The following is a 15,749-nucleotide window of genomic DNA, read 5'->3' as shown; positions in this document are numbered from 1 at the left end:
CCAAATACCATGTAGAATTAAATCAGAGTGTAAGGCAAAACTATGATTAACTATGTGCCATGTTGGCACATAGCTTTATTACAGTCTTAAATGTGAATTCACGTAAAATAGCTATATCGTTTAGGCAGAGAATACTCTTACTTATATCCAAGAATTTTGATACCATTAGAGAAAATAGTATTTGTATTTTTTATGGTTTGTAACAAGTTGTTCTTCCTTTACACTATTCTAAGTCAATGATAGGATTGTTGCATAGTTTTCACAGAATAAAATAGATAAGCACTAACTGCCAAATTAGGAGTGTAGCTCCTGAAAGCATTTAACCAGGGCATTTATTGAACAAAAACAGATAAAAATACATCCAACTCTGCACTGTTGTAATTGGCTATGACAGCTGTTTGGCACTGTTATGCCTAACTCTAGGTCTTGTTTTTTATACAGCTTATATGAGTAAGAGCAGGTGTTTATCAGTAATGGAGCTTTTGAGTTTGGCCCATAAATCCACAAAAACTATGTACAGATGCTATTTAGAATTTCATCTCTTAGGAGTTATAAAATCAGACAGTGATTTACTGGGAATATCCCATCTCTAGAAGAAGCATCAGGTAAAAAAATAAAGTTCATAATACTGGAGCTGGCCATGAATGATTTTAGACAAATGTAGGATATATTATAAGAATGATAATCAAAAGAATTAAGAAATATAATGAATGACAAACATATTAGTGCCATATAGATAAATGATAAAAAGACAGGTGCAAAAGCAGATCACCAAAAACAGTTTATAATTGCAGTGGATTGATTCCTTTCTACATGTATCTTTTTCAGTTTTTATGCTAAGTATATATTTATATATTTTTCTAGCTCTATTAAAAATTAATCTCTCATCAAGTTCCATAGTGACTTTAACCCTATTGCCAACTTCAGCATAGAATTACCAAACAACTATACTTCTCTGGGTCTTCCCCTAAGAGGGCCGCTAGAGTCCAGGTCCCTCTTCCTTTTCTCCAAGCAATTAGACTCTTCCCCACTCTCAGTCACTCACTTGACTCCTCAGTTTCTCTCCCACTGCCTCTCACTCTGACCTTTGCCCACTGGCAATTGCTTGTCTGCTCGTGCGACCTGCTTAGTTCACCTCTGCTGTCCTCTAGTCATTGGTTCACTTGCTCAACCAGCTCAGATCACCTCCGCCATCCTCTGGCACATCCAGCTCCCCTCTGGTTACTAGCTTGCTCACTGTGGTCACTGGATTGCTCACTTGCCCGGCTCAGGTCACTTCCACCATCCTCTGGCATGTCTGCCCCGCTCTGGTCACTGGTTTGATTACTTTGGTTACTGGCTCATTCACTTGCCTGGCTGCTTTTTCTTTATTACCTGTCATATTTTACAATTAGGTCCACTGATGTACTAGTTCTTTTCCTTTTATTTTGAATGTAGCTTAACATTTTGGTTATTTTTAGCTAACCTTGTCTTACTCTAAACTTTTGTCTTCCTAATACCATCTGTCTATAAGACTTCTTTAATGACTTACCGATAGCCTTCTTTCTCTTCTCTATATCTCTCTGTTTTCAAACCCTCATTCAGGATTTTGTTTAACTACATTGGCCTCTTCTGCTTTCCTTATTATAATTGTTTGCTTTTAGTATTTCCTTCCATTGACAAACATTAAATCTGGTAGCTAATCCTCTTGTATTCCTTCACTTTTGAAGAACAAATTTGTCAGCAAGACATATCCGGAATAATCTTTAAGGTTCATGCTTGGCAAACCTCTCATTAAATGTCATGAACTTGACTTCATGCCTTTTTAGAAGATCTACATTTCAATTTATGAACAGGAATAGATATTCTTAAAATACAGTGCATGATCATCTTTACTCTCTTCCCTTCCTTTTCATTGGAATAATATGGCCTTTAATATGGCCTTTTTTCTAGACATGACAGACATTCCACCAAGTCTCCATTACAGTTATTCAATAGTATTTGCCCCTCTAAATATATAAGTATAGAATAGATCTTGTTTATTTTACATTTTCAAAGATTGGCTTCAGCTTTGATGTGCAAGTCCCAGTTTTGTAATTTTTTTTCAAATCAGTTCCTCAATCCTAGTAGCACAACATCAATGAATCAAGCAGTCTTCTTTTCTATTACTGTTATATCAACAATATAGAAGTATTGGCAAACCTTTTCAGCACCAAGTGCCAAAATGGGAGTGTGTGCATGTGTTCATGCATGCCGGAAACCGGAAGAGCAGCTGCCCGGTCCGCATGCATGCACTGGAAAGATGATGTTCTGGTTTCTGGCATGCGCATGCACACTGGCCACCTGATCTTCCGGTTTCTGCCATGCATCCACGTGCAAAGACAAGGTGGACAGTGCACATTCACACACTAAAAACTGGAAGAGCAGCCACCAGGTGCGCATGCACATGCCAGGAACATGATCTTCCAGTTTCTGGCGCTTGCTTGCTCAAGGGCCACTTAGTCTTCATGTGCACATGCTCACTAGAAACCAGAAGATCAGATGGCATGCCAGAAACCAGAAGGTTATCTTCCCGGCGCATGCATGGTGAAGACAAGCTGGTTGTTGTGCCGGAATCTCTAAGAGCAATGGGCGATGGCTTTGCATGCCACTTCTGGCATGTGTGCCATAGGTTCGCCATCCTGGGTATATAGCAACAATATATAAATCAGTTCTTGCCTATTTGAATTTTAAAATTCCACAAGATCTTAATACATTTGTTTTCTAAAACTTTTAACTTGATTTTTTTCCTCTTGCTACATTCAAATCCAAACTGCCGACAAAATTTCCAATGAATAATTTTAGCAACTTGAAATTTTGTTGCAGTGACTGATCAAATGGTCAATAGTTTCATCCTTTCTCATCCTATATTAAATTTAAAATATTAAAAATGGTTAACAATTATTTCTTAAGATAGATTTGAATTTGTCATTTTGAATATTTCTAGGAAACAGTAATTGTTGATCTGTAAATATAGTATTATTATATTTCCCTCATTGCCACAAGAGAAATCTAAACATGCTAGAATTGTTTTTGGGCTTGGGGCAGTGGTGGGTTTTAAATCCCGTTCCAACTGGTATGGTTGGAATGGGCTTGCTGGTATCCATGTGGATGCGTGCATCGCACTCATGTGCCTTGGTGCTTTCCTGAGCCTCTGCGATGCTCCAGCTGCTCAGCGGAGTGTCATGCAGGTGCTGTACGGGCTGTGCACATGCATGAAATGTGGAAGACCTAAAAGGATGGTAAGGAGCGAGGGCAGGTGGGCCCTCTGGAGCACGGTACCGGAATGGTATCCGGTGCTCTGGGCTGGCTCCGGTACGGGCACACTGGGGAGTACCGCCTGCAACCCATCACTGGCTGAAGTGTTGATAGTAGTTTGGAAAAGATACTCCATTTTCAAAGATCCTTGGCAATCAGAATGTGAGGACTGGTGCAATGGGAGGGGAACAGAGTGGTAGCTTTTTAGCAGTACCCATGTTTTCAGTGGAGTAATCATTATTGTCTGTTATTAAAGTTTGAAAATCAGATGTAATAAAACCATTTGTGCAATAAATCCAATAGTAATGGGGGACTTTAACTGCCCTGACATCAACTGGAAGACAAATACTGTACCAAGAGGATTATCAAATAAGGCAAACATAGCAGACAGCTTTGTCTCTGCAAAAGTAGAGAAGGAAACTAGGAGTGTTATAAGGTAGATGACATTGGAAATATTTGTCAATCACTTTGAATGTTATTCAGTTCCATGATTAGTTTCTTGATAAATTATCATGTATTCCGCAAATGTATCAGGTTATGAATCTAGTGTTAAGAAATCAGTTATGCAAAAGTTGATGAGATAGAGGATATTGTCTGGCAAAAGGAGGAATTTATTCTTTCCTTTAATACCCATCTTTTGATATCCATCTTTTATTATGATTTTCTAACCATTCTCAAAGAGGTACAGACTTTTTGTTTCCTAAAAGTAGTAACAGTGCTCACAAAAACCATGCAGTACTAGCACGAGTTACATTTCATGTTTTTATTTGTTCGGTTGTTTAGAAATAGAGATCAGAGAAATAAAAATAGTTGGTTGAGAGAATGATCACTTGATTGTATGAATACTTCAATATAGATAATTAGAAAAAGTTTATGGGATAAATTGAGTAGTCTTGTGGATTAAAATGATAGAAATGAAATGAGATGTAATAGTCCAAATTAGAAGAATATTAAAGGAAAGTATTTGGAAGCCCTTGGGAGTTAATAATGAGTTTTTCTGTTATCTATGGTGAACTGAAAGCTGAAAGCAACAGGAGAAGACAAAACCTGGGGTCTTATTTAATCACAAAATGATTATAAGCTACTATAGTATGTTATTGTAAAAAACAACGAATGAAGTTTTATAATGTGTCAGACCTAATTTTTATAATAGCAAAAGGGCCAAGTTAGATAGTACAGTTTTATTATGGTCAATTATCAGCTTACAATTAAAATAAAAATTTAGTAGAATTTTTTTTAAAAAAAGACATAACAGACAGTATAGTAATGCTTCAAAGCTGATGCATACAGAGACAAGCAATTTAGCAGGTAAATATTAGGATTTATCAGTCAGTAGGTAGTATGGGTAGAATTTACTAGTTGCAAGAATAAATAGAAAATACTATCTGTGTTCTCTGAAGAATAGAATAACTTAACAGGACCTGCCAATCCCTATAAACTATAGAGACCAAGGAAAATTTGGAAGGGATAGGTCAAGAAATAAGTAAAAGGAACTGAAGCATTTTTTTAATTTCAGAAAAGCCTCATAATATTTGAAGGGGACTTACTGTAGATATACGCCTCCCTAATTAATTGAACTATGAGAAGCAGGAGGAGGTATAGTGTAATCAGACTTGCAAGATTCTATTATAATCACTAATCTCAATAAAAGTTGTTCTAGCATTCCTCTTAAATTGATTTCCTGGTCTAGTCCATCTGAAATAAAATTTAGTAATACAGCATTACATTCAAAGGTACCTGAACCACAGGAATATCAGTTTTCAAAATAAGAATGCTGGGAAATCCACCATACAACACCAAAGAAGCAGACTGTTGAATCCTGGAACAGATGCATATGTATTTTGAAGCAATTCTGTTAACAAGAATCCAAGCTAATATCGACCTATTTTAAAACCCCATAATTCAAGAAGTTGTCATCAGTTTGGCAGCTGCCTAAGACGTCTTTTGGCATTGCCAAAACTTAAAAGAAAAATATTATAATTCAACATTTCATCATATGTTTTATTTATCTGAATGTTAAATAATTTTAAAAAAATAATTGGGCAAGATCTATTAAGAAAATATAACCTGCGAGGTTCTGGCCTTCAAAGGAATATCTCCACCTCAAAATAAAAAAGCTACATTTTATTTATTTTTGCTTGCTTGCTTGCTTGGTTTGTTTATTAAATTTCTAACAAATTTGTGACTAGCAAAGATAGACAAAATGTTGTAATGTTTTTAATATAGATTGTTCTCTATGAGTATGCCATACAGAATCTGATGGATAAACGTAGTTTCAAATATATTACAGGACAGGACTCCAGGAGAGAATAAATCCCCTCTCTTTATATGGAAAAGTATAAAGTTGTGGTCATATTCTACTGGATGTACTGGATGGGTAGAATATTTGCGCTTGTTTTGTGACAGAGAGGTATGAAAGAACAAGCCAAGATCTGTATAAATAATATCCAATGCTATTCCTGTTAACTTATTAGTAATATATCTTTGAATATTATTTTGCAAAAATGATCACCCTAATTTTCTGGAAGTTAACAATTAGCTATTCAGCTTTGCCAAAGACAGATGGAAACTTCAGTGTCCTTATCATGTACCCTTATCATACAAGATTCTGCATTGTCAGTGTGTAGAATAATTGGAATTGTTCTACTGATAGAAAAGGATAAATACTTTTTTCAGGAAATGTTTTCACAATTAAGTAAATATATAAATCAAAAGAAGATAGGCTAAATATATTCCAGCCTCACCATTTGGGTGATGATATAGTCCAACAAATTACCATGAAGAGTGTACCTAAAACTATAATACCATAGTATACAACTTTTTGGTAAACATAACAGCTTCTTATCTGTCTGGGCCAAGTTTGACCCATGGTCTCTCTGTAGATTTTAGATTAAAAATCAACTATACAATGCCACATAGAAAATTCCTCTGGGAATCATTATGCTTTTTTTTTACCAGATTATAAAGAACAAAGCATTGGTCTAAACCTGCTCTGTACAGATTCAATAGGATAAAAGTAAATATTTTTTGCATATAATCGATCAATTGTGCCTAAGAACAATACTAAAGTTAGGAACAGTTGTATCTTCAGTGTTGTAAAGTAGATTGGAAATTATATCCTTTCCTCAGGGTGATGGGATTTATTATTGATATTCCCACCACCATCAAAAAGGGCTGCCAAAATATTCAGATGTGATTCCTTTAATGCTAGAAAAATGACCTGGCTTTTGCTTCAGAGCAGTAGCTATGTGACCAGGAGTTGGTGGATATTGCCATCTATCTGTTGTCATGTATTGATCCTTACTGGTAATGTTGGAGTTTACCACAGCATACACCTTTCCACAGGAAAGCAGGGTCTACTCAGTTTGCTTGTCTCAGGAAACTAAAAGGTTCCTTTGGGTTTTAGAGGGAGCTTGAGATTTCCCTCCAAGTGTTGGCCAACAATCATATTCAGGACAAGCCAGTCTCATCTGGGTCAGGAAGGACTGGTAAAGTACTTGTAAGGGTTGCTGTGAGGACTGTGATGGACACTTGGCTAGTAAAATCACTCAACTCTATCAAATTGCATTCCAGTTGAGCAGGTCTTCTGAAGATAAATGAGGCACACTTTTGTGATGTTAGGTGGGAGGAGTTCAAACCGGTTAGTCCCAAGGAAATGAACAAGATTCTCAACACTGTAGGTGCAGCCATGTATGTATTAGATCCATATCCCCCTGGTTGGTTAAAGCCGCCAATGAAGAGGCATTTTGGTGCACTCATGCAGTGGTAAATGCATCTTTGAGAGACACCATATTTGAATCCAGCCAATATGGACAGTTTCCAACCTTCACCTTTTAGCTTGTTGATAATCTGTGAGTTTGAGGTAGGAATTGTGCTCCATTATGCTCTTCTTGATCACTCAGTGGCCTTCAGCATCATTGACCGTAAACTAAGGGGTTGGGAGTGGAACATACTAGTTCTTCTTTCTCCAAGGCCAGTTCTAATTTATGTTGGTGAAAGGGAGTAGTGAAATCCTAGATCTTGTTTTCCAGTATGTCTCATGGTTCTAGCCTTTCTCCTTTTCAATATCTATAAGATATTGGAGAGATTTCTACCAGTACATGGTGAGATAATGTGCATCAATATGCAGATAATGCCCAATTGTATATCTCTATCCCCAATCATCCAAATGAAGTTATTAAGGTTCTTTCTCAATGTCTGGAGGCTATAAATGAGGAAAAATAGGTTGCAGATCAACCTTGCCAAGATTGAAGGATTATGAGATTTGAGCTCCCCAGATCCAGGAGTTGGAGGTTTCCCTCTTTAGTTCTGGATGGAATTGCACTATCCCATACAGACTTGGTGCAGATTCTGGAACCATTCCTGGATGTACCTTAAAGAGCAGGAGCCTTTGCATAATTACACCAGAATGGGATGGGATGGGATAGAATTAGAATTAGAATAGAATAGAATTCGTTATTGGCCAATGTGACATCATAGTTACAATCATTAATCATATTACAAACAAACAATTGATAAGTTGTAACAACCAATAGAAGAAGATAGTAAGAAAGATGAGAAAAGATGAGAAATGAGACAGTACTGTGGGAATTAAGTGTACAGCAGAGTGATGACATGGGGAAAAAAACTATATTTATGTCTATTTGTTATGGATGCAATGCTCTATAGCAGTGTTCTGAGGGGAGAAGTTGAAATAGATTACCAGTATGTACAGATGTAAGTGGTGTGTAAATATTTTCTCAGTCCTCCTTCTGGTTTGTGCAGTATACAGATCATCATTGGATGGCAGGCTGGTTTTTTTCTGCAGTCCTAACTATCCATTGAAGTCTGTACCTATCCTGTTTGGTTGCTCTGCCAAACCAGACAATTTTTGAGGTAAAAATGACAGACTCAATAATTCCTCTATACAACAGTATCAGCAAATCAGAGGTGGGTTGCTCCTGGTTCAGCCGAACAAGTAGTGGTGGTGGCAGAGGGCTCCGCCCACCTGGCTGGATGCTACTGTGCATGTGCAGAAGCGTTGCGCACACGAGTACAAGCGAACCGGTAGTAAACCGGTTAGGAATCCACCACTGCAGCAGATCTTTGGATAATCTGAGCTTTCTGAGTTGACGCAGGAAAAACATTCTTGTTGTGCCTTTATAATGATGGTTCTAATGTTAGGTCTCCATTTCAAGTCCTTGGAGATAATGCATCAACTGTGCCCATTTCTGGAGCAGGAGACCCTGTTCATGATCACTAACATCTTATTTGCCTCTTGATAGAACTACTGAAACATGGTTTATATGGAGCCACCCTTGGGAACTTCAGCTGATCCATAATGCAATGACATGTATAACATGACTGTATTTTGTTTTGCCCTTGCAACACTGCTACTTCATGAGCTGCATTGCTTCCAATTGACTTACATGTGGATACAGGATGCTTGTTATCACTTTAAAGCCCTACATGGCATGGGATAGTGGTAGTTGATAAATAAGATCCTGACCTCTGCTTTAAGTGCACATGGCCAAATGGGCATTTGGAGTACAGTCTCTCTACTGGTTTACCATGAAAACCTGTTACAGGAATATTTTGAAATAGATTGCCTAGGATCTGTAAAAAAAATAGGGAAAGACCTGACCACTTGATATAAAGAAAGTGTTCATTACACTACCAAAAGCTATGTGATTTTTTTAAAGACAATATGGAAATACAATGTGAACTTGTCATTTCTCCTTCATTGTAAAAAATGTTGAAATGTTTATAGCTTTTTTTAATGCTTGGAAAGAATGGAGATTAAACAGGTGAATTGATATGAAATAATTTAAGAGCTGTTGTAAAGACCTTTTAGCTTCTTCTTTCAAACCTGTACCTTATTCTACTGTATGGATGACTGGGATCTATTGAGAATTTCTGAACAGATAATTTTGTAATGAATGGATTAGGACTTGATAGTGTGCCAGTATCAGCTTGGCCAATGCTGCTGAGCAAATTTGAGAATGAAGGTGCAGAAAGATTTAACATCAAGAGTATCTTTCACTCTGCCAGGTTTTGTCAATTTTAGTATGAACATGATTTTGCTCAAATTATCTAAAAGGGCATGGGCACTATTCTGAGAGCATTACCTTTTATATTAAAATGGCGACTTAAGGGGAAAGATTACATTACTGTTTATAGAGTCATAAAGTCCCCTGGTGTTTCTGGATTATGGCCATGTTTTGCTGACTATGTTCTGATAGTGTGTTTCACAAAATAGGCTTGGGTTTTTGTTTTTGATTCTGTAAAAATACCTCTTTTAGTAAGCCAGTCTTGTGTTTGAATAACAGTATTGGAAAATAATCACTGTTTGGGACCAATTTCATAACTAATTAGGTAACAAAATAATGTTCCTTCCATCACCAAGAAGCAGACTCTGCTTATAGACAAGCTAAGGCAATATTTGAGCAGAATATTTCCAGAGGAGTAGCTATGTTACTTTTTGCAGCATTTATTAATAATCTTATACAACTTCAAATATGAACAAACAATATCTCAAAGGTTTGTGAATCGGGGCCCTTTGGGATAGGTGAGACTATAAAAAGACTTTAATTCTAAATTAATATGTTCTTGGTGCAGTTAAGTAGTACAGCTAAGAATGATAGTTCATATGCTGACGAGAGGAATCAAGAGATAAGAAATATCTGGATGCTTGCTTTTTTTGACAGGATTGGAAGGTCAGTTTTTCCTTAAAGCAACTGACATTCTGTTTGCTTTATCCATAGATGGTGAGTATATAGATTAGGTTGAAAGCATGCTCATAGTTCAAACAGACAGACACAACTACACATCTCAAATGGAGCTCTTCAATGCTAGCTTTTCTGATCTTGAGATACAGTATCTGAATTATGATAATGAATATCTTCACTATTGCATCTATGTTTGTCCATGAAAATTTATACACAAATATATAAGAAACATCTTTTTAATAATGTCAGGAATTATTAGAAGCATGTTGGTTGTTCAGGCTTTTTTAAAAAGTGAGAAAAGATCACATGTAATCTAGTGCGTTTAACACAATTCTAGCATTACTTCCTAGAGTCAGTAAAGGAGTGATATGTCTGAATATGCCTAGTTGTGTTAATATAGTGTTTTGAGAGGACCTTTTAATTAACAAAAAAGATTGGATAAGAAAACTAATATTTTGCAAATCATCTGCTTCTAGCATCCTCCTTCTTTCCAACTGTGCCTCCAGGCATGATGGAGAGCTGCAGTTCAATCTGTTTTAAAATGCTCAATGACAAAAAACAAAGGAAGCTGGGGCAATAGAATAATGTAGAAGGGTAGGTGACTAATATACCTTCCAATGATAAGGCAATCATTCTCTGAGAACACCTACAACATACATTTAAAATTTCAAATGTATATTCTAATTCTATTAATAAGTACATTACAAATTACAAAGATAAAAGAATAAAAATAGAAAATGCAGAAAAGAACAAAATAGAAGAATGGAAAAGAAAGAAAAAATAAGAATAAAGAAAAACAAATATTTAAAGAAATTATTTCCACCTTCACCACAACAAATATAGACTATTTTAGTGAATTATCATCTCCTCTTAAAATACAAGAAATGAATTCTTGTATCCCATCTATTTATAAACACCTCCTTAAAGCTTTATTGTTCAGTCCTGATCTGCACACCTTCATTAAGGATTAGCAGATACCAAATACATAACTTAACTTTTTTTAAATAAACCAATTTTATATTGTTTCCTTTTATTTTTAACAGTCTTTCATCACTTCAAATAATATTCTAGAATTTGATTTCTTTTCATTTTATTTTGTCCTTTCTTACAAAATTCTTTGAAACTTACAAGTTACTTTTGTAAATCCAATGTAAGAGTGTTACCCAGCTCACTTTTTTTTGTTTGTTGTTTGTATCTTCCTTTTAATTATGAAAACATCAGCCAGCTTCATTTGTATGTCCATTACAGCATTTTTAAATCTAATTACAGATCAATCTCTGTCTTCTCTGGTAAAACTTGTTCATCTTCCATAACATATTTTAAACACGGCCCTTCTATAAAGGCCGACACTCTTAAAATTAACTTCTGGTTCCATTGTTCAAAACTATATTCCAGTATGTTCAGTGTTAAAATATTTTTCTCTATTATGTATTAATAAGTCAAATGTAAGTGTTTTTCTTCTTTAATTGCAATATTTAGTTCATTATGGTTCCTTCTACTGTTCAACCTTCAAAGTCTCAACCTATCATATTTTTAAGAGAATTTAGAACAAAGGCGTTTTCCCATGGGAGAGTTTCTTATAATTAATATAAAATCTTATTTCAAGACCATCTGGGCTGTTAGTTTGTAACTTTCCAAAATCAAAGTTCTAATCATCCTTTTGCTGTTTTTTTTTTAAATTAAATTCTTCAACTTGTATTTAAAAGTTATTTTGCTAAGGATTGAAGGAAAGTTGCCTGATTTTGTAAAACTTGTCAATCCAAAGTTTCCTCATATCTGAAAAACAATTAATAAGTAATCACCGAAAGTGATTAGAAGGGGAAATATGTAAACCCAGTGTCAGTTTGAGGAAAAAAAACCTATTCTTTCATTTCCTAGATCTCTAATCCTGCTAGTAGATCCATCTTAACTTCACCATTTCTTCCCCTAAACTCTAGTTTATTCTGAATACTGAGGTATATGTATATATCAAACACACACACACACACACACACACACTCACACTTTTATTTGGGTCAATTTTTATTACTTAAGCCAATAGATATTATACATATGAACTGATATGTAATCTAACAAAGTTGATGTTGAAATGGCTCCCTGAAATTAATGAGAGAAGTGCAGCCATATGAACTACCGAGATGGCCCAGTGGTTAGGGTGCAGTACTGAAGGCCACTACAGCTGACTGTTATCTGCAGTTCAGCGGTTCTAATCTCACTGGCTCAAGGTTAACTCAGCCTTCCATTCTTCCGAGTAGGTGAAATGAGGACCCAGACTGTGAGGGCGATATGTTGACTTTGTAAACCGCTTAGAGAGGGCTGAAAGCCCTATGAAGTGGTATATAAGTCTAACTGCTATTGCTATTGCTAACTACAAGTGTATGCTAAATCTCCTTTTGGTTAAAAAAATTGTCCCTTTCGTTTGTCTAGAAGCCATGATTGAAGCAAACTAAACATATTTCTAAAACACCCACCTGCATTTTCTTAAGAGCCTGAAGACCTGGCTTTGCCAGTTAACCTGGAGACCCAATGGGGGAATACCACACTGGAAGTGACTGATAAAAGATCCCATCTCACCCCATGCAGCCTGCTCTTCCCCCACCTATCTTTCAATCATATTGCTGTAATTTCATTATTTTTATTTTTTATTGTTTTACTATTGTTAAATTTACATTTTTATAATATTATGTTTTTACCACTGCAGTAGCCCAGAAGTAAGATGGACAGCACATACATTTAATAAATAATAATAATTTCTGATTATAGAATTAGGCCATATACAATCTTCCATAGTTGTGTTACTAAGAAAGGCTATGCAAGGTTACAGACGCTCTTTTTTCTTTTTACTGGTCAGAGGAAAAGATAAATGTTATTGTTGTGCATCATTACAGAAAAAGTAATTGTTTTACTATAGTATATTGATAGACAAATGCAAATGAATTATATAACATTGCTCTAATTTGCAGAAAAAGATATTACTAATATTGTAGTCCACCAATTTCCAAAAGGCTGAAGCAGAAATATGAGAAGTTGCCTCTGCCTGTCCCATGTATCTCCTAAATTATCTGTCATCCAGAGAAGTGTGGGAGAATCAATTTAAATTAATATGCAAGGTATGGTTTGAAAGGTAAACCAAGATTTGTGGCAATGGTATTTTGTTGATTCCCCATCCTTCCATGAAGTCACAAGGGCCTTGCAATAATGATGAAATATGTGTACATCAAATCTCCATCTAGCCTTTCTCATATCTTTTTTTATTTTAGAAACATTTATTTTGTCTCTGTCCTTTTCATTATTTTATTTTGCCCATTAGCTATCTCTGTACCATAACTTCCTTTCATTTTATGATAATCTTTTCATAATATATTGCTTCATATAATTTATTTCTGTAGGTCTTTCCATCTGCCACAATCCTTTTGTCCAAGACTATTGTAGCTTTCCCAATGGCATTGAGAGGTTTCTGCCTGCTCTTTCTTTGACATTACCAGAGCCTCCAGGCTTTACAAGATGGAGCTTGTCAGAACTATGATGTCTTAATACTATTTATTCTATTAACAAAAAAACCTAGGTTTATGCTAGATCAGAATAATATGTTTTGGTTAATTCAAGGAACTTAAAATGCAACCATGATAAATGACCTGTGTTCTTTATTCTTATTATTTATTTGAAAGCCAAAAGCAAGGAAGTAAATCACTTAAATATTGTTTTTTTCATAATTATGACTAATAAACTATCTGTTAATTGGGAAGAATTATGTTACTTAGTAGAGATTAAGATACTTTTTAGATACTTTTGAGTTTCTCTATCTTAAATTTAGTATTCATGCACTGAATATTTTGGGAATCTACGGAGATCATTGGCAGTTGAAGATATGTTGGTAAATTATCTTTACATTGGTAATTGCCTAACTTCTGGATAGAGAATCGAAAAAGCTGTCAGAATATTAATAAATACATTGGTATTTATGAATCTGAATTATATTTTGAATTATTTGAAAATATTTCCAGATTTAGGAAATTCTTAGTAACATACACATTAAGAACAACATAAGGAATTCGAGAATGTGAGGATATTAATTTTGAAAAAATAATTTTAAACTTCAAATGTATGAAAATTGCCTCTCAAATAAGTGAAACCAGTGGAAAAACATAATAGATACAACGTAGTTTATATGTAGCAGTAAATATGGTGTTTACTTGCATAAGGTTAAATGAAACAATTAGATGAACAAGCAAAGTTTTTCTTTGCCTGTTCATTTAATCTAAGAAACCATATAAATTATACAAGAAATTTATTATAAATGATAAAAAACAGGTAAATAACAAAGCATTTACAAATATGACAAACCTATGATTTTCCATGTTCATAAGAAATTTATTCAATGATTACATTATTAATTCTCAAAAATCACTGTTGATGCAGAATACAAATATTAGGAATACCAAGCAATGCAGAATATATCATAGAATAAAATTATGAGATTATGAATTATGATACTTTTTAAAAGAAAATTTTTAAAGCAAAATTTTTTTAAATGTTCCTCTTGTAAATTAGTGGCAAGAGCTGTACAGCCCCCTGTTGGTTGATCAGATTTGGGTGGGGGAATAAACATAAATTGAGCAATGTGCACACATGAGCTAATTCATAGTGTGTTCATGCCAATAATTGATGTGTTTCTAATTGAGGTTGATTTTAGCCAAATAATTTAGAAAGAACAATATTAGAAAGTTAAATTTAACTAAATAAAAACACTTGATTTATTATCTAGGAATGGTGTATAAATAATACAATTGCCCTATTCCTCCAGAAGAATCAGAGTGCTTGACTTGCAGAAATCTTTCTCCTCTCAACCAGGAGGTGAAACAGAACCAAGATCTGTTAATAGTAGTACCATCGTTTATGACTAAGATCTGGGGCTGCAGGAATTCCAAAGGCAACCCCCACCCCATTTATTCTTCTGGATCCACAATCCTGTAACCTTCAAAAATATTGGCATGGGCTTCCAATGGGTTTTTCTTGCTTCCTGGGGATCGATAAACCCTTCTTTATAGCAATATTCTAGATAGTTTCAGTTTTTTATATTTCATCTCAGTTCCTTTAAATTTTTGTAAAATTCCAACTCTCGGATTCTGTATTTTCAGTGTTGATAGATCTGTGTCAATAACTCTCAAGAGAATTGCGCATGTATATGAAAAATGAATCCTGTTCTTTAATCCATTTTGCATTTTCTGCACAAGCTCAAAACACTTTTATTAGGGCTGCTATATTTGGTCTGCAAAAATCTGGAGGACCTGGCAAGAGAGACTTGAGGGGGGGAGGGTCCTTTTTGTTTCCTTTTTTGTGGCCCTTTGCTATTTGTTGGTTATCCTTATTTCTGCAGCCAGAAATGGTAGCCTAACGTAATATAACCTCGATCGATGCAAATGCTACAGGATCAGAAAGACAAATGCTACGGGATCAGATAATCAGTTTGTGATTATCACGTATCTTTAAGGCTGTCTGTTGTCTGAGTAGCGCAGAAGCCTGAACCCGTCAGGCACGGATCTCGAGCCTTAAATTTGCGAATCTTCAACAGCCCAGTCAAAGGAGTTCTCCAAGGCGCCCATTGGGAAGAACTGACTTCTGCAATTTCAGACTGTCGGAGAAAATAATTCTTAACGCTCAAAGATTTAAGTACTTTGAGAGATGCATACTCGCTTTAAAAAAAAAAGAACAACCCAAGCATCCATGTATATCAGATATTTAATTTGTTTTTTTTTATTATTTTAC

General features: G+C 35.2%; 1 protein-coding gene across 10 annotated transcripts in view; it reads left to right on the top strand.

The window, feature by feature from the left end:
• The window catches only part of TENM3 (teneurin transmembrane protein 3), an 836,795-nt gene that overhangs the window by 541,649 nt on the left and 279,397 nt on the right, over positions 1-15,749 (top strand). The gene's annotated exons all lie outside the window — the stretch shown is intronic.

The sequence above is a fragment of the Thamnophis sirtalis genome, unplaced genomic scaffold, assembly GCF_051295495.1.
Source record: "Thamnophis sirtalis isolate CommonGarterSnake01/CBP01778 unplaced genomic scaffold, rThaSir2_p1.2 scaffold_10, whole genome shotgun sequence".
NCBI classification, from domain to species: Eukaryota; Metazoa; Chordata; class Lepidosauria; order Squamata; family Natricidae; genus Thamnophis; species Thamnophis sirtalis.
The sequence above is the reverse complement of the archived record's forward strand: the minus strand, read 5'-3'. Positions and strand labels throughout refer to the sequence as shown.